The following is a 24,316-nucleotide window of genomic DNA, read 5'->3' as shown; positions in this document are numbered from 1 at the left end:
AGAAGAGAGAGATCAAGGTATTAAGAACCTATTTAAAGAAATAATGATTAAAAAATTCCCTAACCTCATGAGGAAATGGACATACAAGTCCAGGAAGCACAGAGTCTCAAACAAGATGAACCCATTGAGGCCCACACCAAGACACATCAAAATTAAAATGTTAAAGTTTAAAGACAAAGAGAGACTCCTAAAAGCAGCAAGAGAAAACCAACCAGTGAACTGGAACAGAGCATCCCTAAAACTGTCAGCTGATTTTTCAAAGGAACTTTGTAGACCAGAAGGGATTGGCATGAAATATTCAAAGTGATGAAAAGCAGGGACTACAACTAAGACTACTCCACCCAGCAAGGGTATCATTTAAAATTGAAGGAGAGATAAAGAGTTTCTTTTCATCATCACCAAACCAGTATTACAAGAAATGTTAAAGGCACTTCAGTAAGAAGAAGAAATGGGAGGGAAAAGAGAAAATAAATAAATAAATATGAATAATAAAATGGCAATAACTATGTACCTATCGATAATCACTTTAAATGTAAATGGATTAAATGCTCTAATCAAAAGGCATAGGGTAGCTGAATAGATAGAAAAACAAGACTCATGTATGTGCTGTCTACAAGAGACTTGCTTCAGATTGAAAGACACACACAGACTGAACGTAAAGGGATGGAAAAAGATATACCATGTGATTAGAAATGTAAAAAAAATAACAATAATAAGCTCAAGTAGCAATATTTATACCAGACAAAATATACTTTAAAACAAGGCTATAAAAGAAACAAAGAACAATACATAATGATAAAGGGTTCAATCTATCAAGAGGATATAACCCTTGCAAACATTATGTACCCAACATAGGAACACCTCAATACATAGGGCAAATATTGAATGACATAAAGGGAGATATCAATAGTCATAGTAAGGGATTTTAACACCCTATTAACATCAATAGACAGATCTTTCAGACATAAAACCAATAAGGAAACAGTGGCCTTAAATGACACATTAGACCAGATGGATTTAATTGATATTTTTAGAGCATTTTACCCCCAGACAGCAGAATATACATTCTTTTCAAGTGCCCATGGAATATTTTCCAACATAGACCACATGTTAGGCCACAAAACAAGTCTCAGTAAATTTAAGAATGAAATCACATCACGTTTGTTCTCTGACTACAAAGGTATGCAACTAGAAATCAGTTATAAGAAAACAAAAACAAAAACACAAACAAAAATACAAACAAAAACAAAACCTGAAAAACATGCAAACACAGGGAGGCTATATAACATGCTACTAAATAATGAATGGATCAACAATGAGATCAAGGAACAAATCAAAAGATACCTTGAGACAAATGAAAATAAAAACACAATAACCCAAAGTCTATGAGATGCAGTGAAAGCGGTTTTATGAGGGAAATTCATAGCAATTCAACCCTACTTCAAGAAATAAGAAAAATCTCAAATAAGCAATCTAAACTTACACTTAAAGGAACTAAAGAGAGGACAACAAACGAAACTGAAAATAAGCATAAGGAAGAAAATAATAAAAACCAGAGAGAAAATAAACAAAATAGTCTTTATAAAACCCAAAAGATCAATGAAACCAAGCGCTGGTTCTCTCAAAATGTAAACAGAATTGATAAACCATTAATGAGGCTCATCAAGAAAAAAAAGACAGTGGACCCAAATAAATAAAACCAGAAAGCAAAGAGGAGAAGAGACAACCAACACCACAGAACTACAATTATGAAAAACTACTGCAATTATATCTTAACAAATTGGACAATCTGGAAGAAATGGATGAATTCATAGAAACATACAATTTTCCAATACCGAATCAAGAACAAACAGAAAATCTGAACCTACTGATTATTACTAGCAAAATTGAATCAGTAATCAAGAAACTCCCAACAAATAAAAGTTCTAGATGAGATGGCTTCACAGGTGAATTTTACTGATATTCAAAGAATTAATACTTATTCTACTCAAAATATTCCAAAAAATTGAAGAGGAGGGTGAGCTTCAAAGCTTATTTTACAATGCCACCATTACCCTGATTACAAAACCAGATAAAGATATTACAAAAAAGAAAATTATAGGCTGATATCCCTCATGAACATAGATATGAAAATCCTCAACAAAATAATAGCAAACTGAATTCAGCAATACATTAGAAAGATCCTATACCATGATAAAGTGGGATTTATCCCTGGGATTAAGGTTTGGTTCAATACCTGCAAATCAATTAATGGAATACACCACATAAAGAAAATAAAATATAAACACTGTATGATCATATCAATAGAAGCAGAAAAAGCATTTGACAAAATCCAGTATCCATTTATGATAAAAACATTCAGAAAAGTGGGAGTAGAGTGAACATACTTCAACACAATAAAGGCCATGTATGAAAAGCACAGCTAACATCATACTCAATGGGGAGAAGCTAAAAGTATTTTCCTTACGATCTGGAACAAGACAAGGATGCTCACTTTCACCACTTTTAATCAACATAATATTGGAAGTCCTAGCCACAGCAATCAGACAAGAAAAAGAAATAAAATGCATTCAAATTGGAAAGGACAAAATAAAACTGTCATTATTTGTAGGTGACATAATACTACATATAGAAAACCCAAAAGATCCCACCAAAAAACTATTAAAACTGATAAATTTAGTAAAGTAGCAGGATACAAAATTAATATTCAGAAATCCGTTGCATTTTATATACAAATAATGAATTGTTAGAAAGAGAAAGTAAGAAAACAGTCCCATTTACAATTGCATCAAAAATAAAAAACCTAGGAATAAATTTAACAGAGGAGATAAAAGATCTGTACTCAAAATTATAAGACGCTAAAGAAAAAAATTGAAGAAGATACAAATAAATTGAAACATATACCATGCTCATGGATAGGAAGAATTAACAATGTTAAAATGTCTATATTACCCTAAGCAATGTATAGATTGAATGTAACACTGAGCAAGATACCAATGACATATTTCCCAGAGCTAGATCAAATAATCCTAAAATTGATATGGAACTACAAAAGACCCCAAATAGCCACATTGATCTTGAGGAAGAAGAACAAAGTTGGAGGTATTATGCTACCTGATATCAAACTATACTACAAGTCTATAGTAATCAGAACAGCATAGTGCTAACACAAAAAAAGACAATAGATCAATGGAACAGAATAGAGAGCTCAGAAATAAATCCACACATATTTGGTCATTTAATCTATAACAGAGGAGACAGGAATTTACAATGGGGTAAAGATAATCTATTCAATAAATGGTGTTTGGAAAACTGGAGAGTACGCGAAGAATTAGAATTAGAATTAGAAGGAGAAGGAGGAGGAGGAGGAAGAAGAGGAAGAGGAAGAGAAGAAGGTAAGGAGAAGGAGAATGAGGTGGAAAAGGAGGAGGAAGAGGAGGAAGAGGAGAACAATAAGAAAAAGGGAACAACATTTTTACACCATATATAAAAACAAACTCAAAATGGATTAAGGACTTAAATGTAAGACCCACAACAATAAAACTAGAAGAAAAGATAGGCAGTAAACTCTCTGAATTTGCTCTTAGTAATATTTTTTTTTCCTGATGTATCTCCTTGGGCAAGGGAAACAAACAAACAAAAAATAAAATAAACAAATGGGACTATGTCAAACTAAAAATTTCTTGCACAGCAAAGGAAACCACTAATAAAACAAAAAGACATCCTACTGAATGGGACGTAATATTTGCCAATGATACATCTGTTAAGGGGTTAATATCCAAAATTTATAAAGATCTTATACAACTTAACCCCCCCCAAAACCGACCATCCAATTTAAAAGTGGGCAGAGGACCTGAATAGACATGTCTTCAAAGTGGACATACAGATAACCAACAGACATATGAAAAGATGCTCAACATCACTAATCATCAGAGAAATGCAAATTAAAACCCAATGAAATATCACCTCATACCTGTCAGAATGGCTGTTATCAATAAATCAACAAACAACAAATGTTGGCGAGGATGTGGAGAAAAGGGAACTCTCATGCACTGCTGTTGGGATTGCAGATTGGTACAGCCAGCATGCAAAATGGTTTGGACGTTCCTCAAAAAATTAAAAACAGAACTACTTTATGACCCAGAAATTCCAATTATGGGTACTTATCAGAAGAAATCCAAAACACTAAATCAGAAAGTATGCACCCCTATGTTCATTGCAGTGTTATTTACAATAGCCAAGATATGAGGCAACCTAAGTGTTCATCAATAGATGACTGGATAATGAAACAGTTGTACGTATATACAATGGAATATTACTCAGCCATATAAAATGAAATCTTCCCATTTTGCAACAATATGGGTGGACCTAGAGGATTTATTTATGCTAAGTAAAATAAGTCAGACAGAGAAATATGAATGCCATATGATCTCACTTATAAATAGAATCTAAAGAACAATATAAATAAATAAATAAATAAATAAATAAATAAATAAATAAATAAAACAGACATACTCATATATAGAGGGAACAAACTGATGGTTACCAGATGAGAGGGGTTTGGGGGCTGGGTGCAAAAAGTAAAGGGATTAAAAAGTACAAATTGGTAGTTACACAGTAGTCATGGGGATGCCAAGTAAAGCACAGAGAATATAGTCAATAATATGGTGATAACTATGTATGCCAGGTGGGTACTAGATTAATTGGGGGATCACTGTCTAAATTATACAAATGTCTAACCACTGTGCTGTTCACCAGAAACTAATATAAAATAATATTGAATGTCAACTTAACAACAACAAAAAATGGGGTGGATGATCATCAAGACTAATTTGGTATATTTTACATTTTCTCAAATGACTGGACCAGAATAAGGGCTATTACCTTTAAATCAATTTAATAGAGGAATACAGAGACATTATTAAAAGGGTCATACTAAGAATGCTCAGCATTTTTGTAGGAAATAATTTCAACAATAAATAGCGTTTGGCACTCACTTTAGAGACTCCAAAATGTGGTCATCACACTTAATTGATTTTTGCCTTTTGAAAAGTTCCTTAACTTCTTTACCGTCTTCACAACAACCTCAACAATAATAGTAAATAATGGTACTACAACCTATCTTGGGTTATTGAAAGGCTTGAATTAAATGAAGTATGTGTAAATGCCTAGTGTATTAACTAATATTTAAGATATAACAGAACTAAAAAAACACCAAAAAACCCAAAACAAACAAAGATATCTTAAAGGGTTTATTTTCCCCCTTGTAATGCAGGGTCTCAGCTCCCACTCCCCCCACAAGAACACAGGATATGGTGAGGCTAAAAAGGAACACCAAAGGAGCCATGGATAGGGGGTGCATACCACTATAGTCTTGCTGGTGGTTGGGTTGGAGACACAGGAAGCAGGAGCCACAGGATCTGCAGTCCATTGTCTGCTTCTCTGCCAATCAACCAACCTCCTAGCTTAGCCACAGTTGTTATATCAGTGGCTAATAGCTAACTGGTTACAGCTGATAGCCATCTACTACCTGAATCAGCACCTTTCCAAGTGAGGCGGAGAGCCTGGAAACTGCTCTCTGGGACTCCTTCCCCAAACCCCCACAAAGTATATATTTGGCTTTAGTACTAAATAACATAAATCTGTGTCCCCCCACCCTCCCACTTTTTTTTTCACTCTTTCCTCCATTTATTCAACTATTACTTTCATAGCACCTACCAAGTGTGTGGAATGATCTTCCATGTTACTAAGGAACTCCAAACAATGTAAAACATATTTCCTCAGTTGGAACAGCTTATTAAATACTTGGTATTATAAGCCTTGCAAAGGTAAAACAGTAAAACAGCAACAAGAGATCATTTCTAATGGTAAGAGAAAAAGGATGGTGAAAGAAATAGTGGACCACCTGTGTAACAAGATCTGAATGGTCCAGTTTACACTGATCACCTCTTTTTTGGTTGCCTGCGACACTTAGGCAATTGATTTGAGTCTAGTGCTCATATAGAATAAAGGTTAAAAGAGCTGCCCTTGTAGTTTATCAGCTAAGGCTTTAAATTCTGGTTCTACCAATATTAGCAACATAACTATGGGTGTAACTTAATAATAGGTTCTAACTATAACTTAGGGCCTCAAAGCCCTGGTTCTGTTATCATCCATCACCTAGCGCTGTTTAGAAGTTTAAATGAGTACTATAAAGCTCTTAAAGTAGTATCTGATCAATAACGAAAACTCAATAAAGGGTAGTTAGTAGTTGTGGTGAAAAAGAGCAACACTAATTTTATTAGAAATAAATTTTACAATTATTATCTTATTTAGTGTTCAAACAAACCTGTTAGTTGGATGTTGTTATTCTTATCTTGTAGTGAGGAAAATAATTTTTTATGGCACTGTTTTCAGAGAATGAAAGCAAAAAGTTCAAGAGCTTAGAAGAAAGGATCCTGTTCATAAAATGAGCTTGGAAATTTATGATTGAATAATAATACATAGCCAGGAGAGATATATGGAGTTAGTTTCATATCACTTTCTGCTAAAGTTATATGATACTAAGTGAAAATTCTCCAAGCTCATGGGTCTTTAGACCTGGAATGGAGACCATTTTTACAGAAATAAATGCAAAATATAATCAAATTTATTTATTCAATGAGGATTACAGGCTCTCTTGTTTCATTAGAAAATTTAGTAATGATATGTCCCAAGTCTAAGAATATCTTCCAAATGTTCACCCATTTTAAGTTAGGAAGGCTCTATTGGATCTTACATATATACATGGGAAGTCCATCAGAATCCCAGATACAGATCCATCATTTCTTAGTCAATATATTATATGGTCTCTAAGAACCAGAAACATAAAAAGCAATTCCAAAAATTTCATGGAAATTAATCCCCAAAACTATGTTGGGTGCCATAATTGTTTCACCATGGGTAGCATTTTTTTAAAATCTGGGAAGATTTAAAATTAAGTATTAAGATGTTAAAGGCAATAACATGCAGGATATTATCATTTTGTCATTATTAAGTAAGCTATGCATACTTGGTATTTCAAATATGTGAAATATTGGGGGGAATTTAGTATGTTAGAATGATTGACCAGACTTGTGACTCTAGTTTAAAACATGCAATTGTGAAATTGACTTCAACTTGAGAACTTAACTTGAAACCTCAGTAAGTTTATTTATAGTATTAGAATATCTCATTGGTATAGGTTCATTCTATTTTAAATGTTATTTAGTAAATTTTATAAGAATTACTTAAGTACTTTGAAAAATCTTTGCACAATGTAAATTAAATATGTAATAAATGAAATCAAGTATGAAATTCACAGCTGTAGTTTAAAATGTTTAGAGGATCTTATATTTCTAAATGGGAACTTATATTTCTAAATGGGACCAAATATCAATATAATACTTCCTATTTAAAAGTGTTTTTTTCTTCCAGAAAATTTAGTAATATGCACTAATTGAATTTTATTTCCAAATTGTTATTAAATCCTAATTTGGACAATTTTCAAGTTCTCTCTCTCTCTCTCTCTCTCTCTCTCTCTCTCTCTCTCTCACACACACACACACACACACACACACACACACGGAAGAGTAGTAAGATCTTTTTTACAATATATATGAAAGGGGGAAAAAAAGCAATCTGATGAAAGATCACTGAACTCTTCTTAACTATCATTCAGCTAAGTGGGATGACAACTGGTTTCCCAAAAGAGGTCTTAATACCATTAAGTTTACCTGAAAATTGCTTAAGCAGTTTATCAGGAATGCTAATTTCATCCCAGAAGGCTGTAGTGATTAAAGATCTGTCCCAGACTAGGTTAGGGGCAATTTTTCCTTTATAAATCTTTTTAATTATTAAATTTATTAAATTTTGTGGACTTACACATACAAAATTAATTTTGAGAGTTGATTATAACAGTTTAAAAATAACAGTTTTTCACTTTTTTTTTTTTTTTTTTTTTTTTTTACCAACGCAACTTAAGATTAGAGTTTTAGTTACCCCCAAACCACCTTCAAGTACACTCACTTCCCACCCCTAAAACCACATACGTTTATCAAACAATATTAGCTTTTTGCACAGACTTCTGAATATGAGTGTGTTTTTTTGGGTATATTTGTAATATACACACACATATATATGCACACATATATGTGTGTGTGTGTGTGTGTGTATATATATATATATATATATATATATATATATAACACATATATGCATATGTATATATATATATATCATGGTTAGTTTATATTTTATAACATTTCTACATTAAACATGAATTTGGGATGGTTTGTCATAAAATTCACACATAGGAGTTCTGCCAATGAAGTTCATGAACTTGCCACCATGTGCTTGCATTGGCAGCACTGTACAAACAATTCCATAAGGTTTTATAACCTTGGTATATCAGTGTCTCACAGCTGTATTCATGTCGACATATTACGGTGTCTTGCTGAGTGGTGTTCATTATTGATGTTGCCTGCTTTTGTGTGCCACTGTGAGAATGTCTGAGCTTGAATTGGAGCATTGAACAACATCAAATTCCTTGTTAAACTTGGCAAGACTGGAAGTGAAATCAGAGATATATTAGTCTAAGTTTATGGGGATAATGCCATGAAGAAAAAGGCAGTGTACAAATGGATTAAACGTTTTTCTGAGAGGAGAGAACACGTCACTGAGGGGAGAGAATGGTCAGGACAGTCAATAATGAGGAGAACTGACTAAAACATTGCAAACATTCATTGACTTGTGTTTCAAAATCATTGGCTGACTGTGAGAAACATAGCAGACCCAGTAAATATCAATAGAGAAACAGGAAAATCTTAACTGAAATTCTTGGCTTGAGAAATGTGTGTGCAAAAATGGTCTTGCATCATGACAACGCACGATCTCACATGGCACTGTTTGTGAGGGAGTTATTAGCCAGTAAACAAATAACTGTATTGGAACACTCTCCCTACTCACCCCCAATGGCTTCTTTTTTTACCCAAAGATAAAGGAAATATTGACAGGAAGACACTTTGATGATATTCAGGACATCATGGGTGATATGATGACAGCTCTAATGGCCATTCCAGAAAAATATTTCCAAAATTGCTTTAAAGGGAGGACTAAGCACTGGCATCAGTGCATAGCTTCCCAAGGGGAGTACTTCAAAGGTGACCATAGTGATATTCAGCAATGAGGTACGTAGAACTTTTTCTAGGATGAGTTCATGAACTTAATTGTCATATCTTGTATACAAGTGCACCCAGGCTCATTAGATTAAAGATAAAAAATTAGAAACCATTCTGGGAAATGGGGACTCACCAGGTAGCAGGAATAAGATCATTACCCCTATTCCTTTCTGGATAGCTAAGCCTGACATCTCACATAGATATATAAAACTAACAGCAAGTAGAAGTGACCAATATAGGAAATATTAAACTATCCCACCCCAAATTGATCCCAAACATTTTATCTTGTTTTCCTGATCTCAGTCTTTTGTTTTCGTTCTCTAACTTCGATGCCCATTTCTTACCCTTTACCCATAAAACACTCATTCCTCAAAACACTTATTGCTGAGAGTGTTGGGGACTGACCTCCTCAGTGAATTTCTGTGCCTATCCTGAAGTCATGCCTGCCCCTGCCCCATACACACACCTTGCAGCTATGGAGAGGATGTTGCAGCACCCCAAATAGAGGAACTCAATTGAAGGGCAACTCTGAAGTACGGTCTCAGCGGGGACTTCCTACAAGATTGGCCAAGAAATTTGTTGTGACTGTATTAAAATTCATCTTTTTTTTTTTTTTTTAGTTAAAGTTTTTTTGGGTGACAATGGTCAGTAAAGATACATAGGTTTCAGGTGTACAATTCTGTAATATATCATCTATATATCACACTGTGTGTTCACCACCCAGAGTCAGTTCTCTTTCCATTACCATATATTTGATCCCATTTACCCTCATCTACCGGCCCCTTCCCTCCTTACTCTCTGGTAATCACTAAACTATTGTATGCTCCCTTCAGCACAGTCTTATTTCCTTCACCATCCCCTCCCCTCCGCACAGACACACGTTGATCTCTAGAGCATTTCCCAATAAACCTTCTGCACACAAATTTTCATCTGAATCTGCTTCCTGCAACTATGAACTTCAAAGAGAACATGAAGGAATGATCTGGAAGCCTATCTTTCAAAGAAAAATCTGCCTTTGATTACTGACAGGTGGTGGAAAATGAAGGCAAAGTGTTTCAGGTTAACAAGGGATCAGGAATTCTACAAGGCAGCAAAGGGAAATAAAGAGAAACTCACTCTGGTAGACAATCTAATGACCCCCAAACGCATCCGTGTCCTATTCCCCAGAAACTGTACCTATATTACCTTAAATAGCAAAAGGGTCTTTGCAGGTGTAATTACGGTTAAGGACCTTTACACAGGAAAGTTATCCTAGATTATTTAAATGTGCCCAATCACATGAATATTTTAAAGCCAAGAACCTTTCCTGGCTATGGCCAGAGACTCTGGAGAAATGACCTGACTCCAGATGCAATGATTTTGGCTTTGGAGATGGAAGAAGGGGCCATGAGCCAAGGAATGTGTGCAGCCTCTATAAACTAGAAGAGGCAAGGAAATAGATTCTCGAGAAATGGATGCAGCCCTACCAACACCTGGATATTAGCCCAGGGAGACTTGTGTGGACTTCTAACCTGCAGAACTGTAAGTTGTATTAAGCCACTAAATTTGTAGTAATTTGTTACAGCAGCAATAGAAAACTAAGACACCAATCCAGGGAAGAACTTGAAGAAAACAAAGGCTCACTGAGGAGGTGGTAAATTATAGTGACAGAAGCTGATGACATCTTAAAGGAAGGAGGAACAAGTTGGGGAACAGAAGTCAGTTCTCATGTAAACAATATCCCAGAAGTTGGAGAACAACAGTTCCTGTTAGATAATCATTTGTTTCTCTTTAGCTGGCTGCTATGATAAATCTGAGACGACTCTTCCACATTTATGATGCTGACAGATTATTAAAATATGTGATGAGACCTGATTCTCCAGTTAGTAGAAAGGGTTATATCTACACACAAGAGCCAAGCATGTAACCCAAAGGTGCTAAATAATGTGCACAAGCAAAATGAGTCTCTGCAACTCAGTTAAGTCAGCCTAGCCTTGCTTTTGAAAGATGACTAGGTATTTAGGTGACAGGACACAGATGACCATTGAAAAGTATTTTCAATTTTGTTAATCATGAAATCTAAAAACTATGTAGCTATTGAGCAGGAAGTGGTATTCCAGTTAAAGTAGACAAATTACTCCTATGAAAATGTCCTGTAGGAGGAGTTAGTTATGGGAGAAGATTTTTATAGTGTTAATACTACTTAATATTAATTAATAATTTATTATAGATTGGATGAAAGTTTGTGGGTGGAGTGAGATTACTCTGTTTTCCTTAATTTCTTGCCTATATGTTTCAAACCTTGCTGGGCTAGCAGTAAAAAACTGAGCAGTGTGTCCCTCAGTGATGAGGGGCTTTATATTTTATCCTCATTTTTAAAAAACTTTTCTTTTAGCTGTTCTGATTGAGTGTTTTTCACTACCTGATCTTCCAAATTGCTGATTCGATCCTCTGCTTCATCTGATCTGCTGTTCATTCCATCTAATATATTCTTCATTTCAGTGATTGTATTCATTTCTGACTTTTTTTTATGTTTTCTATATCCTTTTTTATGTTTCTTATCTCTTTGTTGAATTTTTCGTCTATTCTTCCCTAAGTTTATTAAGCATCCTTATAATCAACATTGTGAACACTATATCTGCTAGATTTCTTGCCTCCATTTTATTTAGTTGTTTTTCGCTTTTGTTTTTCCCTGAAGTTTTTCCTGTTCTTTCGTTTGAGACATATTTCTTTGAGACCTATCTCCTCATTTTGGCTGCCTCCCTGCATTTTTTTTCTATATATTAGGTAGATCTGTTTTGTCTTTCAGTTTTAGCAGTGTGGTTTTATAAAGTAGTTGTCCTATGGGGCTCTGTGGCACAGTCTCCCTGTTCATCTGAGCCAGGTGCTCCGGAGATGCTCCTTGTGTGGGTAGTGTGTGTCCTCCTGTTGTAGTGGAGTCTTCATTGCTGTTGGCATGTCATTTGGTGGGATTTATCCTCAGGCTGACTGGCTACGAGGACTGGCCATGACTACAGCACAGAAGCTGTTGTGCCAGGGCTGACCCCACAAAGTGGGATTTGCTCTAGTCAGGCTTTGGTGCCTGCTGTGTCATTTGTGGCACTAGTTGAGTAGTGCTCTGATGTGGTCTGAAGCTGGCCACCAGATGTGCTGGTTGGGCCTCTTGGGTAGGGCTCTGCTGCAGGCCAAGTTCAGCTACTTCTTATGCCCAGCCAGAAGCCTGTTGGTAGGAGCTACAAGATAATCTGCAGTTGGTAGCTGCCTGTGCTGAGTTTGGAGATGCCTGGGAGTGATTAGGCTGTGAGCTGAGGCTGGCTGCCACTGGTGTTGGGCTTGAAGCAGCTTAGCAAGAGGCATAAGGCACACCAAGGCCACTTTCTGCTTGTTTGGGGTTTGTAGAGCTTTAAGAGATTTTAGGAAAGTTTGCAGCAGAAGCCCAGGCTGGACTAGCCTCTGAAAGTTCTGGTTGGCATGTGAATTGGGTAGGGTGGGGACTCAGAATCACCAGGATGGTGCAAGAGTAGGGGGCTTCTGCCTTAGAGAATCAAATTGATGGAGACTCAGATTTGATGCTCGCCTGTGCTTTCTGTTTGTGTAAGTCTCCACAAAGGAACAGTGGCACTTATTGGCACTTTAGCCCTGGAAAAAGCTGCCCCAGGAGGCAGACAAGTCAGTTCCTCACTGTATGTCCCTGGTGCATTTCAAGCTGCTGTCCCTTCTTTGGAGCTTAGGGCAAGTATTTGTGAGTGACAGAGTCGGTACTCAGGCCCTTTAAGAGGACATCTGGGGCTACAGAAGCCATCCATCTCATCTGGATAGAATCCTCACTGGTTTTCACAGTCAGATGTTGTTGGGACTTCTTTTTCTGTCACTGGTGCTCTGGGCGGGGAGTCAGGTGTGGGGCTGGAAACTCTCACTCCTCAATGGGGACCTCTGCAGCAGAGATATCCCTCCAAATTCTTAACTTCTCCATGTGGATGTGGAACCAGTCCCATTTCATGGCTGTGCCCCTCTTACCAGTCAGCATAGCTTCTTAGATATAGGAGTTTCTGTTCAGCTGGTCTTCAAGTGGTTCTCAAAGGTGATTGTTTTGTAATTTAGTTGTAATTTTGATGTGATCATGGGAGGATGCAAACACAGTGTTTACCTACTCTGTTATGTTGACCAGAAGTCTCGAGGGGCTTTTGCCTTAGAGAATTTAGGGCCATGTTGGTACCAGTGCTCAGAAAATATCTTTCCTTCTCCATAGGTTGCAGGAGGTGGGACTAAGTTAGTATCTTGGATGGCATAATGCTTAAATTATTGTTTTATTCTCCTCAAAATTAGTGTGAAAGTAGTGGAAACAGTTTGGGGAGAGAAGAAAGAAAGCAAGTTCTCCCCCAGGTGGGACCACCTCTCCTTCTTAGGATGGAGGTTAGTGTGTGGAAAGGGTTCCTCATGTACTTTCTATATATCAATAGATAGATCCTGTTTTCAATGCTAAATCTTCCATATTTAAAATAAATGTGTAGTGATTGGAGCCAGAGAATCCTCTGAGGTACTATTCTGTATTCTGACAGGGGAAAAGCAGGATTATGAAGACACTGAAGTATCTAACAGAGTCATCAGTAATCCTCACTTGTTATCCCCAGAGAGGAATTGTGTAGCAATTGAGAACTGTGAAATCTTCACAAAAACACAGTGTATAAGAGGGAGGGAAAAAAAAACATGCAGAGAGTGAGAACTTAAGAGTTCTAGAGTTCAACAGTGTTGGACCTGAGTTTCTACATCTGTAAAATGTGGAGATGTAAGATTTAAGGGTCCCAGTGGCCCATGAGCAAATGGCAAGTCTACAAAGGAGATGACATATTGGAGACCCATATTCTTTAAATAAGTCCAGTGTGAATAATTTCTCTTCCATTATTGGAAAACAGGATGTTTTGGTTGGTATCAAGATAAAGTATCTAGCTTGTATTTTGGAAAACAATGTTATTAAAAAATAGACTTCATCTTTAAAACCCTAGAATCCCATTCAGTGTGGGCCATGCTTGTTGTCTTCAGAGGTATCTGGGACGTCAGGAGGGAGTTGAGTCACCTTGTTATAGTCCACCTGGGTCTTCAGCTCATTTGGTAGAATGGAAGTCTGCATCAGTCATCCACACAATTTAGGCCATTCTTTATTTTGAATCTTTTTTGACTGAGCATATTTAGTTGACATGTTGAATGTGAAACCAGCTATATGCAGCAATGCCACTGCACATAGATGACACTGTTTCCTCCCTGATTCACTCCTTCCCTCAATTAAAATCCATTAAGCTGGGACTTTTGAGGATTTCTAGCAACTAAAAAAACCGAGAAAGTCTTCATTTATCCCCTTGGTTGGGGTAAAAACTCTCCTGTTTCTTCATATTTATAAAACCTGGTAAATGTACCTCTCTTTAGCTCACTCTCACTTAGACTTAGTGATATTAATGTATATTTCTGCTACTTGATATTTTGGGGTAGGAATTGTGTTTTCTCTGTTCCAATATCTATTTACAATGTTGGTTATAGTGCATTTAAAAAATATTTTTAAATTCTAAAGCACAATTTCTAATGATGTTATAATAAAGCAGTCCTTTATAGTTGTGAATTTAAGTTGACTCATTTTCTACCTTTATAAATAATATTTAGATAAGCTTGCTAAGTATAATAAATAAAATCAATAAATAGCTTTATATAAATTCACATCGAATGGATTGGGGACAGATCAGATTAGTAATACCTATGATTAGTACGTTTGAGTCCCCTTCCTACTCTACTCCCAGTTACTTTACAGGGCTTTGGAGCAACAAAGTTTTATCAGGAGGCGGGGAGTGAGGATGTTATATGTTTTGCTTAATTGTATGGTAATATTTAAATTCTCACTCTTTGAATTTACCACTAAGCTATGTTATATGACAATTTAAGTTTTTTGATATTTTCTCCATGCCGTCCACAGCATTGGGGATTGTCCCAGTTGTACTGATTATCTCTTGCTGTTTAAAAAATAACCCTGAAATTTAAGGGCTAAAAATCAATAAATTTTATGAATTTTTCGTCAAGAATTTGAGTAGGCCTTAGCTTAGTGATGCTTCTATTCTATTTAAAATCAATTGAGGACACTCAGTTGTATTCATGAATGGACTGGCCTAAAGGAGTGAAGATTTCTTTACTCACATATCTGTCACTTTATAGATAACTAGATAACACTAGATAACAGAGTTCAACCAGATCTGCTGATGGGATTGCCTACATGCTTTCTCCATCACGGCACTCCAAAGATAGCGGGATGCTTCCAAAGGTAGTCAGCTTCCACTTGATCCAAGAGATGAGTATAAACAGCAAGATTTCTACAACAGCTACAAAACGCTTATACCCTATTGGTCAAATAAATCATTAAAGTCAGTTCAGATTCAAGAGGAAGAGAACTAGATTCCACTTCTCAATGGGACTAGCAATCAGGAACTCTTGGACAGCTTTAATCTAATATACTCATTTAAGAAAAAGAAAAAAAAAAGATAATTTTTAGCAATTTATTTTCCAACTTGAATGTTTTCATTTTACTTTATTTTTTATTATTGAGGTTGATCATTATATTAAATATTTATTGATCATTGAAATTGTTTGTGTATGTGTGTGTTGTCTATTCATGTTCTTTGCCCTTTATTAGGCATTTATTTTTTCCTTACTGATTTGTAAGGATTCAATATAGTTTTTAAATCTTTAGGAATCTTTTTTAATTTATATATTGCATATAGATATGGAAACACTAAAATTAACTCAGACTATATCATTTTTAGAGAGATTTAGAGGTATGGAATAGATTTCATATTATTTAATCTTTGATTCTTTGGGAAATAATTCCAAACTTAGTGATATGAACACAAATAAAAGGCCTGTGAAACACACACACACACACACACACACACACACACACACACACACAGAGTTATAACATTTTGCATGATTAAGTAATTATAGATAAAAAATATTTCTATTTCCTGAAGGCCATATGCTAGATCTTTTTACCATGTTTCATTAACCCATTTGTTCAAAATAATTTAAAGATAAAAGAAACATTGGAGATGGTGGGGGGAAATGCTAATATTTGTGGGTTATCCATTGAGCTAGTCGCTTTGACAAATGGTTTATAAAAATGTGTTAGTATATTTAATCCTCACAGCAACCCTGAAGAGTAGAAGCTAGGTAAGTACTCATTCTACCCACAATGTTGTAAATTAGAAGGTTAAGGAATAACCTTCAAGGTGTTACAAATGATAAGTTTAAGAAAATTGCCCCATATCACAAGTAGGAATTCAAACTTAGTATCCTTCCCATTTCCCTATATTGCCACCCTGGTATTTTTACCATAAAACCACTCTGCCACAAAAGTGTTTTGGTTTTGTTTTTGTTTTTTTAAACTTCATTCAAATCATTATAAAGGACACTTAAAACACACTGGTTAGTACTATGTCAATATATATATTTCTACTGTCAGACATGACAAAAATATAGCAGCAGATACCTAAAAAAATGAAGTTTTAAATTTTGCTATGTAGAAATCATAAAGAACATTTCAGTAATACAAACTCCGCTCAAACCAACCAACCAACCAAACAAACAAACAAACAAAAGCAACAACAGTCGAGCAAACACTGAGTTGACATTTTCCAGTGAAAATACTGTCTGTAATAATATACTACATTTTTTTCATTGACACACACTTACTAAATAATATGTAAAATACTGACACCTAATGTTAACTTTTTGTAATATAATTTCAGAAAATTTTTTTCAGTATCCCAAAATAGAATATACTAAAGAATTAAGGTTAAGCAAATAAAAATCTCACAGTTTTTGAAAATAAAGTTATTGATTGTCTGGTGTGTTAATGGGATAATATTTCTGAAAATTAAAGGAAGAAAAAGCAGCTTACATACATTTAAAGCTTATAATAAATGTCATGGGCACACAACTGAAGTGAACTTTAGGGGCATGAGTGTGTTATTGACAACACCTCAACAAACTAATGTTTTAATGCAGGGGTCAGTAAACATTTTCTGTAAAGGACCAGAGAGTAAATGTTTAGACTTTGTGGATAATAAGGTCTACCTCAACTCTGACCTTGTAGAATGAAAGCAGTCATAGATAACACCTGAACAAATGAGCATGGCTGCATTTCAAAAAGAAGTTGGCAATGAAATTTGAATTTCATATAACGATTATGGGTCACGAAATTAAAAAAAAAATATTTTCAATCATTTGAAAATGTGAAAAAAAATATTGTTAGTTTGCAAGCCAAACAAAAAGAGATGGTGGATAGGGTTTGGCCCAGACACCATAGTTTGCTGACCCTGTTGTAATGACTCAGTTGAATGGTCAAGGTTGCCAAAATGGAGAAACATTTCTTTTCCCTTGGGATGAGAACAGATTAAATTAAGGGAACATTCAAACATCCAGTAAATGGTTTGGTTCCTATGACTACTACTCACCTCAGACTGATGTTACCCACTAGGTTGTTTTGTATTAACTGAATTAGCTACAGGAACACCAAACTATACTCACAAATTAATGTATTCACTTTGCTTCATCAAGTTATACAAATGGAAAGGAACTTAGAAAACTTAAACATGTTTTTGAACTTTTAAATAGGAAATCTTGCCCATGAAATGTTTCTCAGAATCCTGAAGTCATGTCCACGTGAAGCCTTCACACAACACAGACTGTTCCCTTGTTTTAGAATGCTCTTACCCAGACCATCTGATCCCTGTTTCCATCATCCAGGTCTTATGAAATATCACCTCCTTAGCAGGGCCTCTCCTGACCAACTAATCAGTAAAAAGTTTCCCCTTGCCAGTCTCCCTTCGTGCTCTCTCTTCTTTTTCTTTACACCCCTTACCAAAACTCGTACTCTAATGCTATCTGCAATGCTTTTGCTTAATGGCTACCTCCTCCTAGTCTCTGTGCAGCTGGGGTAATGGTGCCCCCTTTTGCTCTTCACTCTGTTCCCTGAGCCTAACTGGGCAGTGTCTGTAGCCAGGGCTCAGTTAATATTTCTGAAGGATGACTATGTAAATCAGATGAAATCTGATGACCTTTGGTTGATATGCAGTGATGAGGGTCCTGGGCCATTACCTGGTCTGATTCTGGCCCTTCTTTCAGTGTTTTTAAGGAAACTGCAGAATTTCATTTTAAAGGGAAAAGATTCAAGTCCAGTACATCATTATTTATTATTCAGCTACATAAATATCCTTAAAAATAACGGTTGCTTTTCATTTTATGGAGGCAGAGTCTAGAAAACTTAGTACAATGAAAACTACATTGAATAATATAAATATAACAGTTAAAAAGCCATAAGACAGAGAAGTGGAAAGATAAATTATACCAGAAAAGAAACCACTAGATAATCACTGATAGATGAGAAAAAGCCTCATGATATAACTCCAAAGTTTACAAAACATTTTCTTGTTTATTTTTCTAAGAAGTGAATGGAGTAAGCAGTGATTTTATCTTATTTACATTTGAGGAATTGGATATCCAAAGTTAGTATTTTATGAGTTTACATTATGAAAGGTGAGGGAGCTATGAAAAAATAAAATAAACCAAATTTTCACTGAGCTTCATGAGAGGATGTATTACACATTGTATGTGAGCTCTAGAGACAGACTGCCAGATTTGAATCCCAACTCTAGCTATTTGACCTTGGTTCAACTAAGTTGCTGCAAGTATCAATTGTCTGTTCCTTTATATTTAGAAGTAATATTCTATGGTATGTCTATACCACCATTTGTTTAAGCATTCAACCTTTGAAAGACCATTGAGTTAGTTTCAATTTTTTATCAATTGTGAATAAAGTTGTTATAAGATTTTGTACAGGTTTTTGCATTAACATAAGTATTCATTTTGCATTATATATATATATATATATATATATATATATACACATATATATACATATACACATACATATACTTATATATAATATGTATATATTAAATACACATATAGAGAATGCCACAAAAATGTATACACATTTTAAGGAAAAAAAAAACTGTATTAAAATTATGCTGATGGTAACTTTGAGCACCTCTTGTAATTAAAGAAGTCAAACGTGACTTATATTCATCTTTTCTTATCAGTATATATTATTACTATTTTAATCCAGATTTTTCCTTTCTTAAAAATGTGTATGCATTTTTTTGGCACCCTCTGGTGTAAGATAGTGGTTCAGTTCATGCTTTTGCATGTGGCTATCCAGTTTCCCAACAGTGTTTATTGAAGAGACTTTTCTTTCCCCATTGTATATTCTTGGTTCCTTCATTGCAAATTAATTGACTGTATATCCATGGGTTTCATGTGGGTTCTCTATTCTGTTCCATTGATTTATGTGTCTATTTTTATGCCAATATCATACATTTATATACCATAGCTTTACAATAGAGTTTGAAATAGGGGAGTGTGGTGCTTTGAACTTTGTTCTTTCTCCAGATTGCTTTGCCTATTTGGAGTCTTTTGTGGTTTTATACAAATTTTAGAATTGTTTGTTCTATTTCTGTGAAAAATGGCATTGGAATTTTGATAAGGATTTCACTGAATCTGTAGATTGTTTTGAGTAGTATAGATATTTTAACAATATTAATTTTTCCAATCTGTGGCATGCAACATTTTTCCATTTATTTGTGTTTTCCTCCATTTCTTTACTTAATATCTTGTAGTTTTCAGTATACAGATCTTTCACCTCCTTGGTTAAATTTATTCTTAGGTATGTGTTTTTGATGTAACTGGAAATTGGGTTGTTTCCTTAATTTTGCTCTCTAATAGTTTGTTACTAGTGCATAGAAGTGCAATAGATGTTTGTGTATTGATTTTGTATCCTGAAGCAATACTAAACTTATTAGTTCTACTAGTTTCTGATGAAAATTTTAGGAATTTCTATATATAATGTCATCTGCAAATAGTGAGTCTTACTTCTTTCTTTCCTACTTGGATGAACTTTATTTCTTTTTCTTGACTAACTGCTGTGGCTGGGACATCAAATACTCTGTTGAATAAAAATGACGAGAGCAGGAATCTTTGTTTTGCTCCTGATTTTAGAGGAAATACTTTTAGCTTGTTTAATAATTATTTTAGTATTGGTTGCCCTGGGTAATACAAGTGATATCTTAACTCAAACAATCTAGTTTGTATTAGCACCAACCTAATTTCAATAGTATATAAAAACATTGCTCTACTATAGCTCTGTTTTTTCCTGACAAATGTTTCAAAAGGAAAGCAGCAATTCACCTTCTCAGTCCTACAAATCCATTCTTCCTTCTGTGTTTTTCTTTTCTTTATTTTCTCTCTTGTAACAAACTATGAATATAATTTTAAAATATTTTCTAGGGGCGTTTGAGATCTTGCTTCCTGGCAATGTCAGCAGTGTGGCTCAAATGAAATCTTATAAAAATTCAAAATAACGTATTTTCTAACCTGCAAGTAACTAATAAATGACTAAAAATAATTTGAGTTAAATGAACAGATGGCTACTATAAAGATAATTGTACTTTATCATATAGTTTATCTGTACTCAAACTTTCTTTGTTAGACATATAAGTGTCATATGTCTGATACCAATGACTGAAATAAACTTTGTCCTTTGGATAATTTATTCTTTCCTTCAGTCAACATACACACAAATATGTGCACAAACTCACTAGCTTTAATATTTTTGGTAAAGTGTATATTATTCAAAATTTGCAGGATGTATTTAGATTTGCAGAGATAAATATCTTTTTTGTGGTTCTTTCTTGAACTTCTGATACTCAAAATAAAATACTTCTATGTCTTCACTAGATGTATCATGTCAAATGTTATCATCTGATAGCACTCCTTTTTTCCATCTTATGGATGTTAAATACATAAAGGGAAGAACAGATTTCTATTTATGTGGCATCATGCCTCCTCAACTTGCTCAAGCCTGGATTATAGTACTATGTTGTCTAGCTTCTCCAGAAACATTCTTTTTTTCAGTTACAATGGTAAAAATTCAATATTTTTTGCCCACATGTTTTAAAGATGCCATTCATTAACAGCCACAGTTTAGTTATATACAAACTGTTTGAATGTCATCAGAACTTTTTAAGTTATAACTTTCCAATTATGAGCCATGCCTTATTGTCTATATCATCTGTCAAATAAATAACTTTTCTTCTTGGAAGAAGAATATCTGGAGGTGTTTTTATTTACATGTGTGTTGAAAGTATAATAAAAAACATGGTTAACTGCATGTCACAATGAATAAAACCACTACAATGAAAATATTACCTGTTTTTCCCCAACTTAACAGCATTTCTTTAAATACAGTTAATTCTTGAAAAGAAACAAAACAAACAAAAAAAAACTTCTGTCCTTAATCTCTATTGAAGTGAAAACTTTCAGTATCAGTATTGTTGAAATTTTTGATTCACTTTTCTTGAAAGAGCATGGACGTATGTTAAAAGATGTTGAGAATTTAGGATTTTCTTAATATTAATTTGAAACATAGAAGACATATCTACTACTATGTGAGTGTACTTAAAGGAGATATATTACTAATGTTCAGGAGAATAGAAGAAATACTAGCATAAGTATTTATTAGAGTCTGACAAGCATTATTAGTTTCAAATTAATTTTACTCTCTGAATAAAGAAAGCAATAATTTTAGATTTTCTAGAAGCCTATTTTAATTTATAACCTAGGCAATATGTTCATATACTGATAATTAGAATGGGCACAAATTAATCTTTCATGATTAAGCATAAATAATAAAATGTTCTTGTTTAGATATTAGATAATAAACATACTTTAATAGTGTAAGCCGGTTTAATTTCATTAACGACTTCATCAATTTTTAGTTTTTAAATATAATGATTCTTCATGTTTCTTAACTATTTTCTACATATCACACAATGCATTATGCTTTCTGTTTAATTTTTTTATTAAAGCAATTCATGTAACTAGTTAACAGTTACACAGTATTGCCTGTATTAGTAATGTGTGCTATATACTATTTAAAAGATTGTATGTATTAAACTACTTAATCTGTAAGACAACCCGGTGAGGTACTACTATTATTGTCTAATTATTACAAAGAAGAAATGAAGGCATTGAGTGTTTAAGTCACAAGATCATATGACTAGTAACTACCAAAACCAATATTTGCAGCCTGTATTTTGGTTTCAGAGTCTGTGAGCTTAACCCTTACAGAGTACCTTTTCGCATATTTCAACTTTTATGCCCTAAACTGTAGTCCTCTGACCTATCATACCTGCCTTTAATTCTTTCTAACAAAGAGGCAATGGCTTGCAACTATTTCAGCTGTTTATGCTTATGTTTAGTTCCATATTTTTAAATAGTATAAATTTATTGCAATTTCTTTAACTTCAAATTTGCAACATTATTTTTCTTCCTACTGTGGAAATTAAAGATTTAGTTATTATAAATTTCCCTCTCCCCCATGGCCCACAAACACATACACACAAATATACTTTCTCTTCCCTCATTCTCTGAATATAGTGAAATCATGATTTAGATTATATCAATATTCATTGTTTGCATGTTTATAACTCCATAAATATTATTTACAGCTGGTGTTGTGTGTATGTAAAAGAATAGGAACATATGTTAAAATATAATGAAAACATTGCATTTTTGTAACATTAAATTGAGAAATAGAGGGTATATCTTCTGCACTACATGGTTTACCCTGATAATGTTTATTTTATTGTACAATCTTATTTTCTTGTTTTACATTTGCTCAATATTGTTGTCTCTATACTAATTTGAATCCTCAAATTAGTTCTGAGAGAATTTAAAACTCTTCTCAAAATAGTGAAATATATCAGGCATTAGGTATTTCATCAATTTGTGTGTGTGTGTGTGTGTGTGTGTGTGTGTGTGTGTGTGTGTGTGTATGTGTGAACGAGAGAGAAAGACAGCTAAATATATATTGCATAGAGCCCTCTGAGCAGTCTGGTGTGGTTCACCTCTAGGGCTGAAGGACAACTTGACAACTTTTGCCACGGAACTTCTCTTCACACTCAATTTGGGAATTCCACTTTATTTTTTATTTTTGGCAGCTTAGTTTTTCCCAGTAACTTCTGAGAAGTAGTACATGGAAAGAAAACATTCTAAAACCTTGCTCACCTGAAAATATCTTTATATTATCTTCACATTTAATTGATAGCACTGCTTTCCACAGACTTCTAAATTGAAAATAATTTTTCATCTGAATTTCAAAAGCATCCTCCGTTGTTCTCGTTAGTGGTGAGAATTAGTGGTGAGACTCTCTGTATCATTGTGATTGCTGATATTTTGAATGTAACAATTTTCTCTGTAAAAGTTTTTAGAATTTTCTTTTTATCCCTAGTGCCTTACATTTTTCCCATGATGTGATTTACATTTTTAAAAAAGATAAACTTATTTTGTTTAGTACTCATTGAGGCTCTTTTGAAAGCACATCCTTGTTTGGGAAAGTTTCATTTTTTGATGATTTCCTCCTTTGTATTTTATCTATTCTCTCATTTTGTGATTACTATAAATAGTCATGGGGATATAAACTGAAGCATAGAGAATATAATAAAAAATATGCTAATAAGTATGTATATTGCCAGGTGGGTACTAGTCATGGGGTCCACTTTGTAAATTGGAAAAATGTCTAATTACTAGTCTGTACACCTGAAATTATGTTGTACACCTGAAACTAATATAAAATAATACTGAATGTCAACTATAGTTATATCTATAGCTATAATTACATAATTATAGCTATAGCCATATAGCTGTAGCTATATGTATGTCATCTATATTTATATTTATATCTATACTGATATATAGTCACAGGATTTAAAACACAGCGTAGGGAATATAGACAACAGTATTGTAATAACTATGTACAGTGTCAGATGGGTAATAGACTTGGTGGGGTTACCACTTATGAGGGTTATAAATGTTTAATTATTATGTTTTTTTGTATACTTGAAACTAATAATAAAAAATAATTGGGAAAAAAAAAGAGTAGAATAAACGTCTACCTTGTTGGTGCCAAAAGTAAATAAACCTATGTATACAGAGGGTGCCAAAAAATGTATACACATTTTAAGAAAGGAAAAAACTATTAAAATTGTAGTACTCAATATATACCA

This window comes from Rhinolophus sinicus, linkage group LG01 (genome assembly GCF_036562045.2).
Source record: "Rhinolophus sinicus isolate RSC01 linkage group LG01, ASM3656204v1, whole genome shotgun sequence".
Classification (NCBI taxonomy): domain Eukaryota; kingdom Metazoa; phylum Chordata; class Mammalia; order Chiroptera; family Rhinolophidae; genus Rhinolophus; species Rhinolophus sinicus.
Note: the sequence above shows the minus strand (reverse complement) of the source record.